This window comes from Capricornis sumatraensis, chromosome 14, assembly GCF_032405125.1.
Source record: "Capricornis sumatraensis isolate serow.1 chromosome 14, serow.2, whole genome shotgun sequence".
Taxonomy (NCBI): domain Eukaryota; kingdom Metazoa; phylum Chordata; class Mammalia; order Artiodactyla; family Bovidae; genus Capricornis; species Capricornis sumatraensis.
Window position 1 is genome coordinate 72,923,263 of NC_091082.1, and position 20,539 is coordinate 72,943,801.

Consider the following 20,539-nt stretch of genomic DNA (forward strand, 5'->3'; position numbering starts at 1 on the left):
GAGGACTCCGGGTGACACATGAAGGTGAGTCCCTCTTGGTGGTGGACAAGAGAATGAATCAACCCCCAGAAGATGAACAGCTCAGGCTAGGGAAAGGCCTCAGGGTTCATCGGGTGTCCAGGCAGGATTTTGCTTAAGCCATTCTGAAGGAAGAGAATTTCGTGAACTCCCCCATCCTGAACGGGAGACTTACCCCTCATCACTGACCCCAGGTTATCGCTGACCTCAAGCTGCAGCCTAAGCCTACTCCTGCTAGCAGTGTTCCTCACCCCACTGCTCGTCAGCTCTTAGGATGCCCCTGGCCCTGGGAGATACGTTCAGGCTAACACACAGCATCTCGGGAAGGAGCCTCTTCCCATCAAATTGACAAACCTCAGGGAAGGCAGCTCCCACCCCCAAGAGAGCTGGGTCCCCTTTGCAAGGGGGCTGGGAGCAGTGGCTGCTCATCTTCCTGCAGCATCTCTCAACTGAACACACAGAACAGGACCTTGTCTGGGGCAGAGCCAAAGTGTGGGGTGGGGGTTATGGTGGTTATAACTGGGGCTGCCGTGGTTGAACTCCTGGTGAGTTAGGGAATTGCCAGCTGGGATGTTACCCGAGACATAAGCATCCCCTCACGTGGGGCAGCCAGGCTCGCGGCTGGAATTTCAAGCACTTGCTCCAATTGTTCCCAGAGCTGTGGTCATTGGTATGCTCGGCACTTGGTCATTGACCTGACACTGGGTTCTCATGGTTTGCTCTCCTATCTGGGACTGAGAGAGCCTTGAATATAACCAAGACAGACAGTATCCTATAAAAAGCAGTTGTAAAGACTGGTCTGCCTCCTCCCTGCTTCCCAGGGCCCCAGCTGTGGGGTGAGTCTGGGGCTGGCTAGTTTCCCCACAGTCCTTTTGTGTTGGCTGAAGCCTCCCCTGAACACTTCTCATCAGCTACAAACCAAGGCTGGGGCCCACAGGGATATGAGTCTCCCATGGTCAGACTGGAATACAAATGGAGTTGCCGATTTAAAGATCAGGTTAGATGGCGTGGGATGGGCGGGCCACGCAGAGCAGAAAACTCCCTTCCGAAGCTCCATCATTCTACATGTGAAAATTCAAGTCACTAACAAGGCTCTGTCTGTTTTCAGCTCCCACCCCCTCTTCCCAGGCCCTTGGCCGAAAAAGGAGAAAGGAAGCTTTAAATCGTCACCCTAAATCCTCTTTTATCCTTGACATAATCTTCAGGATTTGTGCTCCTAGGGACTCTGGAATTCTGGTGCCCCGGGGTCCCCTCTGACTCCTGCCAGGGGCCACAAACATCTCCTCATTCCCACCCCTCCTCCCCCACACAAAATTGGAAGGAAAAAGCTTGAAGATTTTCCAAACTATAAGTAAACAGGGTCATTGGTATTAAGTAGGAAGACCCAGGTAAACTGAAGTCTCTTGATCACGATCAGAGCTGATTTGCATCCTCAGGTCCCAGGTGAAATGGACTCCTTAGCAGAAGAAGAGTCTACCAAACACTGACAGTCACTGGGGGACAGTGTGACATCAAGGCCATCAACTGGTCCCCAACTGGTCCATCCTCATAACAGTCACTGCCACATACCAAACAGAGACGAAATGTTCTCTCACATAACCCTTCAGATAACCCCTATGAAGCTTTATAGTTGGGGAGACTGAGCCACAGAGAGATTGAGTAACTTGCCCAAGGTCACACTGCATGCATGCAGACCCAGGATTAGGTCATCTGACTCAGAGGCCTAGCTTGTAACCACTCAGCCTTAGGCCCACTCACATGTGTGCCTTGGGTCAGCACGCCACGTCCTCTCTGCTTGATCACATTCTTTGCCTGGGCCACCTCTGAGCCACTTTCTCCAGCTTCCCTCCAGTATTCTCATCCTTCCTTCCATCTCATCTTCCCTTCCTCCAGTTGAAACAGCTCCCCTAAATGTGTCCCTCCTCAACCAAACCCACCATGTACTCCTCATACACATAGGCCGCTGTGAGACGTGGAAGGGACCCCAGGCAGCCCTTCCTGCACAGCACCTACCCCTGGAGGTTCCTTACTTTTCTTTTCTCCCTCCTCCTTTCTTCTCTCCCCCTTCCTCTCTCGCCCTGTTTCCCTCTCCCCTTCTCTGCCTTCCCAAGCTTTCCACTTACCTTCCCAGCTTTTCTGCATGCCAGCTAGACAATCTGGAGTCAGCAGCTCATTCAAAGGAGTTCGCACGAGTTCCATAACCTTCCCCCAAGACCAGTCCTGAGAGACCTGTCCTCGTGACAGGCTCAGCCCAGCATTCTCAGGCCCTACCAGCAGAGGGGGCCCTGCTGCTCTCAGCAGGAGGCACTTCAAGAACTTATTCATAATGTGTTTGTTTACCATTGTTACTTGACAGTGTTTGTTACCACTGAATTGGTTTACCATTGTTACTCGACATACTGGGCTAAGACCCAGCGAAGGCAGACCTCCCATCTACCCACACAGCCACCTCCACGGGTCACCTCAGAAGTAATCAATCCTTGCTTTCAATTGGCTGACCCAGGCAGCCGCTGAGTGCACGTGAAAACTAGTAGCCAATCAGCACTCACCATAGCTTTTTTGAAAGATTCACACGTTTAACGTGTATAAAGCCAAAGAAAAACAGTCCTGAATTCTATAGCAGTATTCCATACACTTCATATGGCCATAGAGCCTACAACTCAACATGTACAAAAATAATGTATATAGCAAACCCCACTTGTAAGCACGACATACTCTCTTTTTAGCTGCCAGGTTTCAGGATTGGGGGACTATCACACACACACACAGAACCAGCACAATGGAGCTAACCCATAGGGGCCCAAGGTGCAGGTGAGGGCGAGGAGGGGCACAAGTCCCAGGGGAGGAGCTGTGAGGAGGTCCTGAGGTGGTTAGAGGCCAAGCCAGAGCTCAGTAGCTTGTCCACCATGGAAGGACATGGTGGAGCTGACCGGTCAGACCCTTGGAGCAGATGCGTTACTCCAGGAGGTTCAGGCAGTTCTTGGGAAACCCAGCTTCTAGTTGCTGTAGTGACAGCTGCCACGCTGGACACAGGATGAGTTTGCTATGGGCCTGGGAGATGCCAATTTGCACCCAGCCAGTACTGAGTGCAGGATGATGGTGCTGTGTGCACAAAATCAGGTACACGGGTAGCTGGACTAGTCCAACACCTTCCCAACGGTGCCCACCTTCAGCAAGTGTCCACTCATGGAGTTCTGGAAATATGTGGAGCGTGGTCTTCGTGGAGGAGTTGGAATGGGAACTCAACGGTGAGGTGGAGCACTGCGCCATCACACTCTGTTTACTGCAGACAGATACCAACAGGCTGGAGGACGAGATGAGTCCCGTCATTGGAGAACACCCCCACACTCGGCCACACAGCTGACTCCCAAGGCTGCACTTGTCCAAGTAGTCCCCCCACTTTGCTGACTCAGAAGATGGTGATGCTGGCAGAATCCTCAGCCTCCTCCTGCCTGACCTCTCAGAGGGCTTGGAGGCGTTCACATTATGCGGCCAATACAACATGTCACCAAGGTGGCACTTGACTGCTTCTCTGATCTCCTGGACCACTGGTTCCTCTTTTTCCCAGAGAGTCTTAGGCATAGGGTTCTCCAGGCCTTTATTGAGAACTCTGAGAGGCTTCCTGTTCCCGGGGTCCAATCTGCTGGAAGCGATTGAAAATCTTCATGGAATAGTGGGGCAGGTAATGGGGGATGGGCTGGGATGTAGCCAGAAAAACTGATCTTGAGCTGCTCATGAATTGTCAGGTGAGCAGTGGGGTCTGTCTACAGCATCTTCTGGAAGAGGCAGTTATGCGCTTGGGAATATTGCATTCATTCTTCTTGATGCAGAAGTCAGTAAGTTTTAGGCAAGAGATCTCAAAGGTGAGCTGCACCCATGATGCACCCAGTGGAGCCCACGCCCATCTGGAAACGCTGCCTTTTGTTGCTTAACACCTCAGGAATCGTTTGTTGTTGTTTAGTTGCTAAGCAGCATCCTACTCTTTGGCTCCTCTGTCCATGGGATTTCCCAGGGAAGAATACTGGAGTAGATTGCCATTTCCTTCTCTAGGGGATCTGCCCAACCCAGGGATCAAACTCAGGTCTCCTGCACTGAGAGGCAAATTCGTTACCACGGAGCTGCTAGGGAAGCACTAGGTATTTAGATAGGCTCTTCTGCTCCCCAAAATATTCCTCTTTGGTCCAAATCTCCTATTTTCACCTCCAGATCCTCATTCAGGAAGACTCTGCCCAGCTTGAGATCCTGGTGAACAACCCGGTTTGGGTGCAATCAAGGACTATCTGCCGCAGGTAGCAGCGGGTCTTGTCCTGGCTCATGGATTTCCTCCACTATTGTGGCTCCAAGAGAGATCTTCAGCAGCAGAGCCCCAACATGACCAACATGAAGTTCACATCCTCAAAAAAGCTGTGGAAGCCTCAGACTACATGCTGGCAGGCAAGGGGCAGTGAATAGACCTCTCCCAGGTCATCGTCACCCTCTGGTGCGGCCTGAGCTCCAGCGACTTGGGTAGATCTTGCCTGCAAATGCCTCCTTGGGGTCTTCATCAAGATAGAGATGCCAAAGCACTTGGCGAAGCTGCTCTTCCCCCAGAAAGCAGCCTGGGAGAATGTGTGGCCCACTGCATGGGTCCACTAGGCCTTCTGGGATCTCTTTTGCCCGCTGGATGTCTGTAAGGGCCTTGGGAGCCTCAACTCCAAGAATCCAGTCTTTCCCCAGGCGGGCTGCAGCGCCACCTCTCTTGTGTTCCTGGGAGCTGTTCCTCCGACTACACAGGGTCTGAGCAGCAGTTTGGCGCTATTAGCCTTCTCTCTGAATCAAATGCTGCTGTGAGAATGTTACAAAAGCTCTTCTCACTCTTTCTCTCTCTCCTTTTTTTTTTCCCTCCCACAATTGGGGAGGAAGACATGAGGCAGCAGTGGCTTGGGTTCTCCAGGTACCCTGGGCAGCCTGGTCCCATGCCCCACACCCCATGCCCCACACACTCAGCATCCAGCCGCCAGACGGGTTTGTTTCCTCCGGCAGAGGGGAAGTCAAGGGAAGGCGGTTTTATCAGCTTAACTCCGACTGGTAAAAACGCTGTCTCCCAGCCTCTGGGAGCAAGCCGACCCAGCTGCCTGTGTACCCAGTGGTTTCCAGGCTGGTGGGCGGTTGTTTTTCCTCCAAAGCCTTGGCTAGCTCTGCATCTCACCCGAGGGCTGCGGTTTGGGGAATGTTTTGAGTTGAAACATTCAGGCCCCTTGTGGTATTTGGAGTTCTGAGACCCTTCTGTGCTAAAAGGAAAAATGAATGGTCTATTTAGAAACTGCTAACAATTCACAGTGTAAAGAGAAGGCCACAATGCGGCAGCTGACGGGCTGGTGTTCTAAGGGTGGTCCCAGGGAAGCTGGCTGCATGGCAGTCGTGGCCCCTTCTCTGGATATTCCATCTAGAAGACCCCCTACTAGTGGGGGCAGTGCTTCCAGAAAGCCTCTCCCTGGCTTTTTCTGGGCCCTTCCCCGAACATGCTCCTCCTGGGGCCTGTGGTGTGCTTAGGCCATGAATGAGACCACTTTTCCTAAATCAGATGAGCTTTGCTCTTGACAAAGGAAGGAAAGGTGAAACAGCTTTCTGGGAATACCTGAAACAGCTTCTCTTGGGTTTGAGTTGTGAGGTTTTCAGCTATCACAGACATAGACACAGTTCTCCTGAAGGAGGAAACGGCCTTTCCTCTAAAGGACAAAATACACTCTGGGTGTTTTTTTGCCACCAGAGGTGCCCACTTCAGCGCAGTAGTGCACCGCTGCCCAGCAGAGCCACGAAGTGAAGGACACAGCCTCTCTCCTCACATTCCTCAGTCTAGTCGGAAACACAGGTAAGAAAGAGCTATTGAGATGGATGGAAATAAATGACTGGAGAACGCTTCCCACTCCTTAATGAATTCTGCCTTTTATCTCCCAGTATAATCTAAGCTCCGCAAGGGCAGGGACCTCATCTTACTCACCACTGGATTTCCTGCACCTAACACTGCCACTGGCACATCGTAGACCTTCAAGAAATACCTGCTGGGTGAATGAATGAATGAAAGTCACATTCCTTGTCATAGCCCCAGCTCCCAGCATAGCACTTGGTTCAGTAAATTCTTGATAAAAGAAGAACAAATGAACAAGAGAGTGTCAGAGCAGGGCTTTAAAGTATAAGCGAGTTAACCAAAAAAGGACTGAAAAGGAAAGGGACGGGAGATCCCAGGGGCAGAAAGGATGGCATTGACAAAGGCAAGCACCGATGTGCAGTTTTGGGGGAACTTGTTGGAAGTAGCCCAACATTTTACCTGAAAATAAATTTAAACAAAAGTTTGCAGAAAAGCAGCAGAAGACGGTTTCCCCTGTGGCTCAGTGGTAAAGAATCCACCTACCAGTGGAGGAGATACAGCTTTGATCCTGGAGAGGGAAATGGCAACCTACTGCAATATACTTGCCATGGAGAATCCCATGGACAGAGGAGCCTGGCAGGCTACTGTCCAGGATGTCTCAAAGAGGCGACACGACTTAGCAACTAAACAACAAAAAAGCAGACCACCACCTAGGTGTTCTTTTTTAAAAATATTGAACATTTAATAAACTGCCATATAACATGGATGAGTGTTGTACAGCCATTACCACAATGAAGATGGCCATTTTTTGTGTGTTTCTAAATAATGCGTAAAGTGAGCAGCAGAACGCAATAAAGCCTATGCATCATCACTGTCTTGTGGCCAAATCAACAGTTGCATTTGGCTGCTGGATGCTGTAACTTTTCAAAATGTTTATATATTTTTAATAGATTGTCTTGTCAATGTTTTTAAATAGACAAAAGAAGGATGTGGTCAACAGTAAAGGCCCCCAGTCTTCTCCTAGTGCCAAGTCCCAGGGAAGACATTCTAGGTGAGGAAAGGGATTCTATTTATATTTCTTTATTTTCTTGGGCTCCAAAATCACTGTGGATGGTGACTGCAGCCATGAAATTAAAAGACACTTGCTCCTTGGAAGAAAAGCTATGACAAACCTGGACAGCATGTTAAAAAGCAGAGACATTACTTTGCCAATGAAGGTCCATCTAGTCAAAGTTATGTATGAATGTGAGAGTTGGACAAAGAAGGCTGAGAACTGATGCTTTCGAACTGTGGTGTTGGAGAAGACTCTTTAGAGTCCCTTAATCCACAAGGAGATCAAAACAGTCAATCCTAAAAGAAATTAGCCCTGAATATTCATTGGAAGGACTGATACTGAAATTGAAGCTCCAATACTTTAGCCACCGGATGTGAAGAGCCAATTCATTGGAAAAGACCCTGATACTGGGAAAGATTGAAGGTAGGAAGAGAAGGGGATGACAAAGGACGAGATGAAGTCACAGGGCCAGCTGTGATTCATGCTGATGTTTGACAGAAAACAACAAAATTCTGTAAAGCAAATTATCCTTCAATTAAAAAATAAATAATTTTTTTCAAAAAGTCACAGGGCTGTGTGTTTCTACTGTATTGATTACAAGATTTTTGTTTGCATATGACAGAAGCTTAATGTAAATGAGCTCAAGTAGGGAATTCCCCTGTGGTCCAGTGGTTAGGACTCTGTGCTTTCACTACAGGGGGTACAGGTTCTATCCCTGGTCTGGGAACTAAGGTCCTGCAAACCAGGTAGCATGGCCAAAATAAATAATAACAATAATAACAAACTAGCTCGAGCGAAAGAACTATCAAGGGCAGGAGCTGGTTCTTTCTAGGTTTCTGTGTGTGTGTGTGTGTGTGTGTGTGTGTATACACTTAGGTATGTATCTATCATCTATCAACCATCTGTCTATCTAATTTTAGGTTTTCTTCCTCCCAGAGTAACCTTATTCTCTCCTACTTCATATACTTCCTCTTTGCAGTCAGGGAAGCTTGCTTACATGGCCTCTGCAGCTTTGGGTCAATCCATATAAAAATCCCAAGAAAAGACTTTCGAGAGTTCCGCTTTGGATCACATGCCCACTCCAGAACAATCTCTGTCACTATTGACCAGCCCGAATCAAGGGCCCTCCCATGATGAACAGCACCTTGACTGCCAGATCTAGAAGAAGAGGAGTGTCCTCCCAAAGGAAGAGATGCGGAGGAAAATCAAACCACACATCACCCCACGGCAGCCTTGCAGGTGTCCCAGGCAGCCAGGTGCCAGGTATGGACACGCTGACATCACATCTGCAGTCAGCACAGGAGGAGGTAAACTCTGAATACACATTTTTCGTGTCTTACTGTAGCCCCTCTTCTGGGATTTGGTTTCTTACCTGTCAAGTATGTATGTTGGGCTAAGTTCACCTTTAAAAGTCTCTTGTGGGAATTCCCTGGTAATCCAGCGGTCAGAACTCTGCCTTTTCACTGCTAAGGGCATGGGTTCAATCTCTGGTCAGGGAACTAAGATCCTACCAGGCTTATGGCTTGACCAAAAAAGAAAAAAAGTTCCTTGAAAATATGGCATTCTAGTACGTCTGAGATATTCACGCTTACAAGTCTTGCTATCATCATAATAATGGAAATGTCAGCTTCCTTGGTTGATTAATTTAAGAGGTAGTTTTGGAATTTTTAACCTTCTAGTTCTCTTTCATTTTAAAAACACTTAATCTATTGTTCTGCAAAGAAATCTTATCTTTTTCCCATAGAACATTTTTCAGTCTCACTCAGAATCTCAATTATTGGAATCATCGTCTTTGAAAGAATAAGATATTTGGGAGCAAAGTATTTTAGATCCATCCCAATTTTTAATTCTTAGGCCCAAGCCTTTTATTATTTCTAATCTATCCAAGAAGCTGTGGAAAGGGAAATCATTACTCCCTTAGGTTATTTGGGGACCCTTTGACCTTGGTAGAGAATAGAATTCCAGAAGGGGGGAATCTCTGAGCCAGAAATTGTTACTGTGCTGTGTCTGTTGAGTATCCATGATATACTTATGAAGTGCAAGGAAATCCGAATCACTGACACTTAGCCCTTCAGTGGGTGTGGGACTCTGTGCCTCTTGAAGCATGACCAGCTGCCCCACCCCCACCCCACCCCCACCCACCCTGGGCCAGCGCAGCACAGGTGCAGAAGAGAGGACACAAAGAAGGAAAACGTCTTAGGCAAGGTCGAGGGCTAGATGGCAAAACTTGAATGTTTTTAATTGGAGAATAATTGCTTTACAACGTTGTATTAGTTTCTGCTGTACAGCAACGTGAATCAGCTGTATGTATGCATATAACCCCGCCCTCCCACTCACCATCTCACCCCCCAGGCCATTACAGAGGACAGAGCTGAGCTCCCCTCTAGTTCTTCAACAGGATCTTCCTCTGTGTCCCCTTCGCCTCCAGCCACCTTCAGAGCCTCCTTCTCTAAGCCCTGAAACCAAGCCCAACCCTTCCTCACCCTCAGCTCCCAATACCTGCTTGGCAGCGCAGTGGCCCTGACCACCAGCCACGCTGGGCCTTTCAGTCTTGCCTCTCACAAGTATCTGGAGTGGGCACATCACTTCCAGGCATCTGTTGTGCTTGCAGAGAAAGCCCTTTCCTTAACCCAAGCCTCACAATCCAAATGCCTGACTCGGGAGGGATCTCCTAACAGCCGAGGCTTTGTTTCATTATGGAGACTCTCCCCAAACACATGCTCTGTCTGAGGCTCCCCGCCCACAGCCGCACTCCCCTGCACACAATGGAAGACCTGTGTCTTTCTTTCACAGCCCTGGGGATGTGACAGTGGATGCTGGGGCAGCCTGCCAGTCCCTGGGGGCTGTGGGAGTCTCCCCAGGCTGGCAAGGGTGACTGGCAAGGTCAGCAGCCAGGTCAATCCTGGGCCACAGGGCCTGCCACCTGCTTGGTGTTTTCTTGATCACTGGTCCATGGAAGGGCTGACTTGACTTCTGGAACTCCCACCCCTCATAGCCAGCATGTGGAGCCCTGTACCAAGGTCACAGGTGCGGAGCCTTAGACTAAGGTCACAGGTGTGGAGCCTTAGACCAAGGTCACAGGTGCAGAAACTTACACCAAGGTCACAGGTGTGGAGCCTTAGACCAAGGTCACAGGACAAAAAATTCTGGAATTAACCAGGCCCCATGGCAACTGTTACCATGAGCCTCCTGATCTAAACCAGCCGGTTCCCCCACCCTATATTAAGTAAAATACCTGCCCTATTACCCACCCTATAGCATCCTTACCAATAACCTAATGCCACTCTTCCAGTAGAAATTTTCTGTCATGAGGCTATAAAAATTGGCTACTAGGCCTCAAGAGGGGACAGCTCTCCTTTGAGCTGGCCCACCATTCTAGCAGCGTCTCCCACTCTAATAAACTCTATTTTCCTCTCGTTCTGCTTCATGTCTGGAAATTCCTTTACAGCTCATGCACAGACTACACGACACAACAGAATCTTATTCCTCAAAGATCAGTGGGCTTCCTTCAATGGGCTTGAGTGGCCAAGGCATGATACAGCAACAAAAGCTTCCCAACTTGAGAGGAACCCCTAGTCATTCTTCCAGAAAGACTAGTACAAACCATAGCTATCTGCCCATTTCTTAATTTTCATTCATAAAAATATTTATTAGACTCTTGCTAGGTTCTTGGCAAATTAACAAAGCTCACGTGCATTTTCAGAACCTTCATTTTCTGCATATCTCAAAGCCCATCGTAAATGCTCCCTCATCCAGGAAGCCTCCCCTAGAATTTCTATTTTAATTCAATTTCATAGGACACAGAACCCTGAAGGGTTTGCTGCTCACTGCTGTCTCCTCCACTCAGGCCCTGCATTAGTGACAGGCACCTCAGCTAAGCCTGTTAACTCTAGACTAGAAAAGAAACAGAAATCCAGAAGCAGGAGTTTCCAGTTCTCCGCTCCCTGTGCAGACACCTCCAACCCATCAGCCTTTTGCAGCCCATCCCTTCCCACAGGCCATCTCTGCCCTCCATCACAGAGCACTTCCCCATGAAACCCATGCTGTCTTTGGCCTGCTGATTCTGGCCTTCTGAACGTGATAACAAGATTAGTCTGCCTTTTCTCTTTGGTTCCACTGCATGTGGAACGTCTCCAACTGGGGGACCAGGGATCAAACCCATGCCCCTCTGCAGTGGAAGAATGGAGTCTTAGCCACTGAACCACCAGGGAAGTCCCAGATTAGTCCTCTTGTTCTTGTTGTTGAGTCCCTAAGTCATGTCTGACTCCCTTGCGAGCCTGTGAACTGTCGCCCGTTCCTTTTCCTAGGATTTTCCAGGCAAGGACACTGGAGTGGGTTGCCATACCTACCTCCAGGGCCAGATTAGTCTTCTTAACAAAGCACCCTGATGGTTCCTAGCACTGACTCAGTAGGATGCATTAATTACCCACTGATCACAGGATTTTTTTCAGTCATTCATCAAGGATTTGTTGAGCACCTACTCTACTATTAATAATTACTCTGTAAGACCCTAGGGATATAAAAGTGAGCAAAACAGAACTGCAGTCTAGATGGGAAGACAAAAATAGACAAAGAAAATGACACGTGCAATCGGCGTTGTGCCAGGCACGTAGGAGAGGAGCACTTAGGCTGGCCTGAGAGGCGTTTGCCAGGCAAGTGGAGGTAAGACAGATAACCTGGATGAAACCTCCCATGCCTGCGTTCAAGGTCTGTGGGCTTCTGTCCTCCAAGCTGTCCCCACTATGTGTGTCTGCTCTGAGGATGCCACCCCTCCACCAACTTCAACACCTTGGCCCACCTGTCTTCCTCCTTTCTCCTCTAGTCTGAATGGTTTCCCCAGCTGTTTAACTTAAATCTACAACTAAACAGGGAATTCCAGCAGGGCCGGGCTGGCAGTCTTCGAGTCAAGCTCAGCATCATGGTCTGCAGGGGACTGATCTATGTGTCATACTTTAAGTGCCTGGGGTAAGTACACTGGCAGAGATGGTCAGTGGTACAGCCATGAAATAGCTGCCCAGCTAAAAATGACATTTCCCCACCAAGCAGAGGTCATATACACGTGGAACAGAGGAGGAGTTGGGCCTTCCAGATCTGGGTCTTCATGTTGCTGCTCATGTTCTCCTCCATGCCCTTGTCCCTCTGCTCCTGCCACACAAGACTGTCGCTCTGCTTTGATCATGACCTGCAAAAGAAATCCACATCCAGGTCCCTTAAGCCATTGTGTGGTTGGCTTTCTTAGAGCAACCCAGTCTTACCTAGCCTTTATATGACGGACAGCACGTCAGGTTTCTAGCTTCCACTGCAAACGTGGAAAATCTAGTGACACTATGCCTGCAACTCTGTGGGGCCACAGTCAGTAGGCACAGACCCCGAGTGTCCCTGCCAGTGCCAGGAGCCAGTGCCCCTGCCAAGGCCCTTGAACTCTTGTTTTTCTGCTTCTTTACTCTTTCCCATGAACTGCCCGATCCTTGCAGGCACTTTCGTTTGCAGAAGCATTTTAGCCTCCGAAAAGAACACAAGATTCAGGAAGTCCCATGGCTGATGATCCATCTGCCTGGCTTGTCTCTCAGAAGTCTGTCCTGTTTTAAAGCCTAAATCAGACATTTCACCCCAGGCTTAGGACCTGGAGCAGAAACAATGTCTTCCCCACAACAAATATTCTGCAATATCCCCTCTACATTCCTGAAATTAAACTAATGTTAAATTAAATAGTAATCAACTAGTTAATTAATGATAAAATTAATAATTAAATTTGATATTAATTAAACTACTACTACATACCATTTTAAAAACCGGTATAATGCCCTAATGTAATACAAAGGCAAAATAAAACCAGAGTCACTTAGAATAACATCATGTGTTTCAGTATTTAGAGGTTTGGTGCAATTCCGTCAGGAGCCAACAGGAAGTACTCAGATCCTCTGGCAGGGAAATCTGGCAGCTGCAGGTGCAGACTGCCACAGGTGTGTGGTTTTGGTAACAAACACCACAAGTGTCACTGCCATCAGGGATCTAATTCCAAAAGGAGGTGAACAGCTCTTGGTAAAGGTGAACAATTCTTGGTAAAGCCCCAGACAAAACAAAATTCTGTCTTTCCTTGATTTCCCACAGCCGTTACAATCAAGTTTTCCTAGGGGACTCCCCGGGGGGTCCAGTGGCTAAGACTCTGTGCTCCCAATACAGGAGGCCCGGGTTCAGTCCCCGATCAGGGACCTAGATCTCACCTGCCGCAACTGAAGATTGCATAAGCAGCAATTAAGACCCGACACGGCCAAATAAATAAAAATAAAATTTTTAAAGAGCATTGGAAATGGTAAATATAAAAGACATATCTGAGTAAATATAAAAGACTTATTTTTTTAAAAATCGAGTTTTCCTAGAAAATGTCTTGCTTCAAGTTTGAAAACTTGAAACAAATACTTTGTGCTGATGAGTGAAATGGAATTCAGATGTACTGTGAGACCATTCCAAATACATCCTCCACGGAGAATGCATAGAGGGCCCCCAGCAGTCATGCAGGGCAGGGGCAGTTCTTGGTTGGGAACACCAGCCAGAGAATTTCAATCTGTTTAGCATCTCTGCCCTATCCCCAATAAATGCTGAGATCACCCCCAGCCCACTGCTAAGACAATCAACCACACCTGGGCATTTCCAAAGCCCTCCTTTCAGCAGGTGTTTCCTGCATGAGACTCCCTTCTTCAAACCACACGGATGCACAGAGAGGCAACGGCAATGTTGAAGCAAATATGAATATGACTCAAGGCGTCACCTCCTCTTGCTGTTCTGTGACTGTCTGGACCTGGGAGGCTTGTGTTCAGCAAAGGCGTGAGCAGGGGTCAGAAAGGATTGTGATGGGACCCTCGGTGAGTGTGCTGCTGGGAGAGGAGTGGGAGGTGGCCACCTTCTCCCTGTGCCTCTGGGCCTCATTTCTGTGTTTGAAAAAGAGGTATGCACAAAACGAGAGTCCAAAACGGAATGAAATTCAGTTCTCCCATCCCTCTCATCGCCTGCCTATTAATAGTCTCTTGGAACAAGTCACATTGAGACGTTTATTCACTGCCTGTGAGAGTGTGTTCACCTGAAATAGTTCCTGGGCCATTTTCTCAGCTTCTGTGCTGCTGGGCAGCCAAGAGAGATGCCATTTCTCAAAGAAAGGTGTGTGCGGCCAGGTTCCACCCGGGTTGGGGTGAAGCCTGGAGTCAAAACACCAATCAGGTCCTCACAAACTTAGGAAACCAGGAGCATGAACACTTCATCTTCTGGACCCTTCCCCAGGGACCACCCTCTTGGCTTCTCCTCATTGAAGAAATCGCCTACTTTCTCCTCAGGCCTAGGTGTTGTCTAAGCTCTTACATGACTCCCTGTGGCCTCTGGACAAAGGCTGCATTGCTACGAGGTGTGTCGTGGAGGGACAGAGACAAAGAAAGCAAGGTGCCCTTCTTCTCGGGACCTTCCTTGGTCCTTAGGTCTGATCCCCTGTGAGCAAATGCCTCCCTTTCCTCATTTCATGCCATTCCACCACCTCATTTCCTCCCCTGTCCAAAGTCATTTTTAACTGTCTGACCAGGAAGGATCTGACCTGACAGGACAATTAAATATTCATACCCTGATTGAAGAGTCTGTACAAAAATCAATTAAAAATAGGACATGTGGAGGTGAGACATTTTCAATCTTTTTTTTTTCTGTCAGGAAAGCTATGGAGCACAGACGCCAATGCCCTGGGGCTGGGGTGGGTCCCAGAAGGCATCCACACCTTCTGTCAGCTGGGTACACAGTCTCCACCCTCCTCGCCTGGGGCAGCTGAAGGGGCCGATATGACCTTTGTCCCTCCAAGAGGGAAAGCAGGCACCTGAGCACAAACCTGCCCCCTGCACCCGTCTTCACCAGGATGAGCTACCGCCCTCTCTGGGCTTCCGTTGAGTGCCCCCTTTCATCAGGTGTTCGTCATTATTTGCTAGATTGGTTTGCACCTTGTTCTAGAGTATGAGAGAAGGGAATGGCAACCCACTCCAGTATTCTTGCCTAGAGAATCCCATGGATAGAGGAGCCTGGCTGGCTACAGCCCATGGGGTCGCAAACAGTTGGACACGACTCAGCAACTAACACACACTAGAGAATGAGGGAACAACACACTGAGGGCATCTTTCCACTTTCCTCTCCATCTTTCCACACAGATCCCCAGCCAGTCCCTGGAATCTGGAGCGCAACTAATAAATGTTTGCACAAAGAATCAGGAGGGCAGAAATCTGCCATTTCATTACCACTTCCTGTTTCCAATGGTAAATCAGTTGAATAACAAAAGTTCAATTCTTCCACTTCCTTCCAGGTCAACTTGAGGTGGCATAGGAGTGACTCCAAGAAAAATCCAGAACAAGTGAGGATTTATTTCTATAAAGAAGCAGAGAGGGCAGCTCATCCCAGATCCCTGACATGATGTGGCTCTTAGGTAGATGGACCCCAAGATAAATTCATTGCCAAATAAGTGCAGAAAAAGCATCAAGATTAGCCAGCAAAATAAAAGCTCTGGGACATTCTGTGGTCAAGAAATCCACTTCAGTTCAGTTCAGTCACTCAGTCGTGTCCGACTCTTTGCGACCCCATGAATCACAGCACACCAGGCCTCGCTGTTCATCACCAACTCCCGGAGTTCACTCAGATTCACATCCATCGAGTCAGTGATGCCATCCAGCCATCTCATCCTCTGTCGTCCCCTTCTCCTCCTGCCCCAATCCCTCCCAGCATCAAAGTCTTTTCCAATGAGTCAACTCTTTGCATGAGATGGCCAAAGTACTAGAGTTTCAGCTTTAGCATCATTCCTTCCAAAGAAATCTCAGGGCTGATCTCCTTTAGGATGGACTGGTTGAATCTCCTTGCAGTCCAAGGGACTCTCAAGAGTCTTCTCCAACACCACAGTTCAAAAGCATCAATTCTTCGGCACTCAGCCTTCTTCACAGTCCAACTCTCACATCCATACATGACTACTGGAAAAACCATAGCCTTGACTAGATGGACCTTAGTCGGCAAAGTGATGTCTCTGCTTTTTAATATGCTATCTAGTTTGATCCACTTAACAACCTTTAATTTGGCATTTCCCAAATGTTGTCTTGTGGAAATGTATTTAACATCCTTCAGAATCAGGCAAAAGCTGGCCAGCAGTTCTCTAAGTTCCCTTTCAACTCAAGAATCCCATGGTTTTAGATCTTTAAAAGGCCTGGCAGGAACAAGGAATTTGAAGTCAGAACAAGCTTGATTTCAAATATTGCCTCTCGTTAACTGAAAAAGCTGGATGATGTCAGTGTCTCAGAGTTTCAGTCTTCTTATCTGTGAAATGGGGATGATATTAGCATCTGTATCATTATGCTGCTTTGAGGGTCAAATTAGGAAACCAGTGTATGCTAAGGCAATTTATAAACTGGACATGGCATAATTATATTAGCTATTACTAGTGTAAATTAATAACAAAATTAAAATTTGAATCTGAATAATCTTTTATCTCCTAGTCATTTGATGGGAACTGGTTTCCCACAGCCCTGCCTGCTCTATAGATACATTTTTTAAATAAGGCAAATCCCTTGACTTCTTTCTCTTTCTTTTTCAGATCGATAATTTCAGTGTCATTTCAGTTTAGTATTTGGGCTGGGAAAGGAAATACATTAAAAACAAACAAATGATTTGTTCTATGCCATGAGCCTCTGGTTGAATGAGTTTGGGGCTTTTCATTCAATGCCAAAGGCTGGTGGTCAAATTAAAAACAGAGTGCGAGACACAGGAGACTCTGATGGAGAAGAAATTCATTGCAGAGAGCCAAATTCCACTACAGCAAATCCAACACTGACAGTTCTAAGACACAATTCTTCAGAGGGGGAAGAATTGTCCTGCTTTCCTGAACATCTCTTCCCAGTTAGAAAGAATGTTGCTTTTTCACACCTCATGCTGGTGCTTGGTGAAATATACAGTTATGCCATGAAAATAATCACATCCCAAATCCTTCCACATTGTTTGTTTATTCTCCTTCTTGGTCTTTACTCAAACCATGACTTTTGGCCAATTTAAAATAGTACCTTCTATTTGTACCATTTTTAGTTTTTTTTTTTTAATCGTTTCTGTAATGATACAGTGAAGCTGAAGATCCAATATCGAGTCTGCACAATGCAACTTTCTAATTGATTTTTTTCTGTAAGACTATTTCAGGTTCTGATCGAGTCACTGACTTCACATTGAAGGATATACTCAGACAGGCTGGTCCTCAGCAGCAGCTGGGATTCCACAGAGAAATCGTTATGATTGTTAAGAAATGAAGTAGCTCTCCTCCCAGGGGTTTCCCAGGTGGCACTAGTAGTAAAGAACCCACCTGCCAACGCAGGAGACAAAATTAACGAAGGTTTGATCCCTGGGTCAGGAAGATCCCCTGGAGGAGGGCATGGCAACCCACTCCTGGAGAAATCCCCATGAACAGAGAAGCCTGGCAGACTGCAGTCCATGAGGTTGCAAAGAGTCGGACACGACTGAAGGGACTTAGCATGCACGCACTCCTCCCAGGGCAAAATGTGTACCTGCAGGTAGAAAATGATGGCAGCGGCATTTCGAGAAGATGGTTTCCTACATTTTACTAGATTTATGGTGTAAAATCAAAAGCCCAGGTTCTGTATTTCTAAAATGTTCTGGTTGATAAAATTCTGCTCACAACTTTTTTTTCCTTTCAATTTTATGTAAAATGTGATGCATTAGCACAGGGGAGAATAAAAACCTCTCAGTTTTTCTGAACCCAGAAAAATTTCATTCAGCAGAACCTGTTTGCAAGAACGTGGACAAATCTCTCCAAAATAAAATAGTCCCTGTAGTAAACTGTTCAAAAATGAGCTCTCTGAAAAAAAAAAAAAACAACCTGCAAAGATAGTCTGTTGTTTCATCATCAGCTAATTTTACCCCACTGAGTTTCATATCCTATTTTTAAATGGTTTCACCTTAAAATGATGAAGCAGAGCTTTGTAATTAATATGGAGTACGTTATTTTGTGTATTAAAAGTTTATCTCTTAATCAGTATCAGATAAAATGCTAGTACGTATGCTTAGTCCTTTAAGTTTACTTTCCAATCAATTCTTATGTTTTTATTATGTCATTTTTATTTTCCCATTTCCCAAATGGGAACTAGTGGAAACCTCATTTTTAGAGAGTTAATCTCCTTAGCCCAAAGCTGTATGGTAACAACAGCCTTGGTACTGAGTCCAGCGCCGTCTGATTCTAGGACCTGCATCCTCACTTTGTACCTCACGCTGACTTTCTCACGGCTAACAATTCAGGAACATCAAATTCTGAAACAGAAAGGAACCTCAGATCATTTGCAGAAAACTCCACTTTATGTGAGAAATTGGAGCCCAGAGACATGAAATAGATTTATTCAAATTATTTATTTATTTATTCAAATTTATTCAAATTCACATATTTAGGTAATAAGAGCCATCACTTCTTGGCAACTTCTGATTTTTCTGTCAGAACTTTTCTGGCACAACAAGCACTCAGTGCCAGCTTTTGCTGGGATTTCCCTTCCCAAATGAAACTAGCTTTATCATATGTAATATACATGTATAATACACATATATATGTATATATGCACACATATATTAATATATGAATAATAAAATAGCATTCCTGCTATGAGGATCTGTTTCCACACATAACACTCTGACACCAAATGTGTGGGTTTTCCCTACCAGGCAATTCTCCAGTTCTCTGTGGAAACCAAACAAGTACCCTACAATCTACTTCAATTCTGACACTACCTACCTGGAGTGAGTACAGACCCCAGAGTTTAAAGGCTCAGTCCCCCAAGACTCCCCTTACCCCCACTTAAATGCCTCACAACTAGTATGTCCCCAGGTTACCCACACTTCTGTCTGACTTGGCTACAAATCACAGGTTCCCATGACCCCTTCCTTCTCAGGACTGAAAATTTGCCATCAATAAATGGCTCTCAGAACTCAGGGGAATCTTTTACTTACTATTACAAGTTTATTATAAAGGATACAAATGAACATCCAAATGAAGAAATATAGAAGGCAAGGTCTGGAAGTGTCCAGAATACAGGAGCTTCTTCTGACCCCAAGTATTTTGCAGTATACCACCCTCCTGGCATATGGATGCAGTCTCCAACCCAGAAGCTCTCTGAATCCCAGTTTTCGGTTTTTGCTGTGCCATGCGGTTTGTGGGATCTTAGTTCCCCAACCATAGATTGAACCCATGACGCCTGTAGTGAAAATCAAATCCTAACCACTGGACTGTCAGGGAATTCCCCTGGACTCCATTGTTTAGAATTTTTATGGAAGTTTTATTACTTATGCACACTTGATTACATCATTGGCAATTAGTGGTTAATTCAATTCCCAGCCCCTGTCTCCTCGGAGGTTAGAGGGGAGCCAGGAATCTGTGAACTCTTCCAGCACCCAGACCCTATGCCTCTGATCCTGGTGACATGTTGGAAGCGAGCCTGCTGTGTGTATCCATTCTTCGACTCCTTCCCACAGCCTTCTCCTTGAGCAAGCATTTCTCTCCAACTGTGCATTTCTTATCCACTTCCCACTGAGAGGTCCTAGTCTCTCCAGGTGACAGCGTCCCCATCTCCTTTACTTTAATCCTCTAATCCAGTCATTTCTGTTTTAGGAGCACAAACAAAACTCTTCTGTTTGCCCTTTTGGTTCTGCATTGCTTCTATTTCCCTACTCCTCTTTCCAGCTAAAGCAGGAGAAATCAGCCCAGGATCTCAGCCCCTGCTCATCTGTTTCCATTTTTGCAAAATCGACTAAGGCTACGCAAGACCTCAGAAGCATTTTTTGCAGGACTCCACCACTTGGAGAAGCAGCAAAGCTTGTCTTTGGGTTGTTCCTACCAGTGGTGTGTTGAGAAAATATATACATAAACAAACAAACAAATAGCCCTGATTTGTACCTTTTGCTGATTTCCAATTTCTGTGGTATACATGTTTCTACTATGACAGATTTCAAGCTACAACCTTTACCACCAGTATGCAAAGTTCTTGAGTATTTAACAGTTGCTTTTCAGAGCCTGCAAGAGCTGGCTCCAGCACATCCCTGGCAGGGCTACCCTCCAATTCTCATGGCACTCCCTGTGAACGCCCATCTTGCATTGTCATTGGCTGACACGATTCTGTCATTACCTAGCATTCACTGTGCTCCACACTCTCCTGGGGACATTGCATAACTGATCTAATTTAAGCCTCACAAAATCCACTATCTCTAGCTCCATTTCATACGTCATGGTTACTGCTGGGGGATTATCCCCCTCCAATTGCCTGAGCAAGATGTAAAATACAGGACACTAAACTCATTGGGTAAAGCAGTGCACCCCTCTCAAAAATATATTTTAACATAGCGAGTGATTTTAAGCATATTTTTTTTTCATTATGAAAGTAATGATCTGCTTTGTAAAGAAAATTGAAAAGTAAATATTCATTCTCATATATTTTAAGATTTATTTGGTGTCACGGTAAAGTGTCCATGATACATTGTGTTTTAAATGTGTTATCTAGTAAGTAGAAGGAAATGGCAACCCACTCCAGTGTTCTTGCCTGGAGAATCCCAGGGACGGGGAAGCCTGGTGGGCT

The 20,539-nt window shown here is 46.6% G+C and overlaps 1 pseudogene; it reads right to left on the reverse strand.

The window, feature by feature from the left end:
* Window positions 1–2,973: 2,973 nt before the first annotated feature.
* On the reverse strand, window positions 2,974–20,193 carry LOC138090291 (serine/threonine-protein kinase PLK1-like; annotated as a pseudogene).
* Window positions 20,194–20,539: the final 346 nt, after the last annotated feature.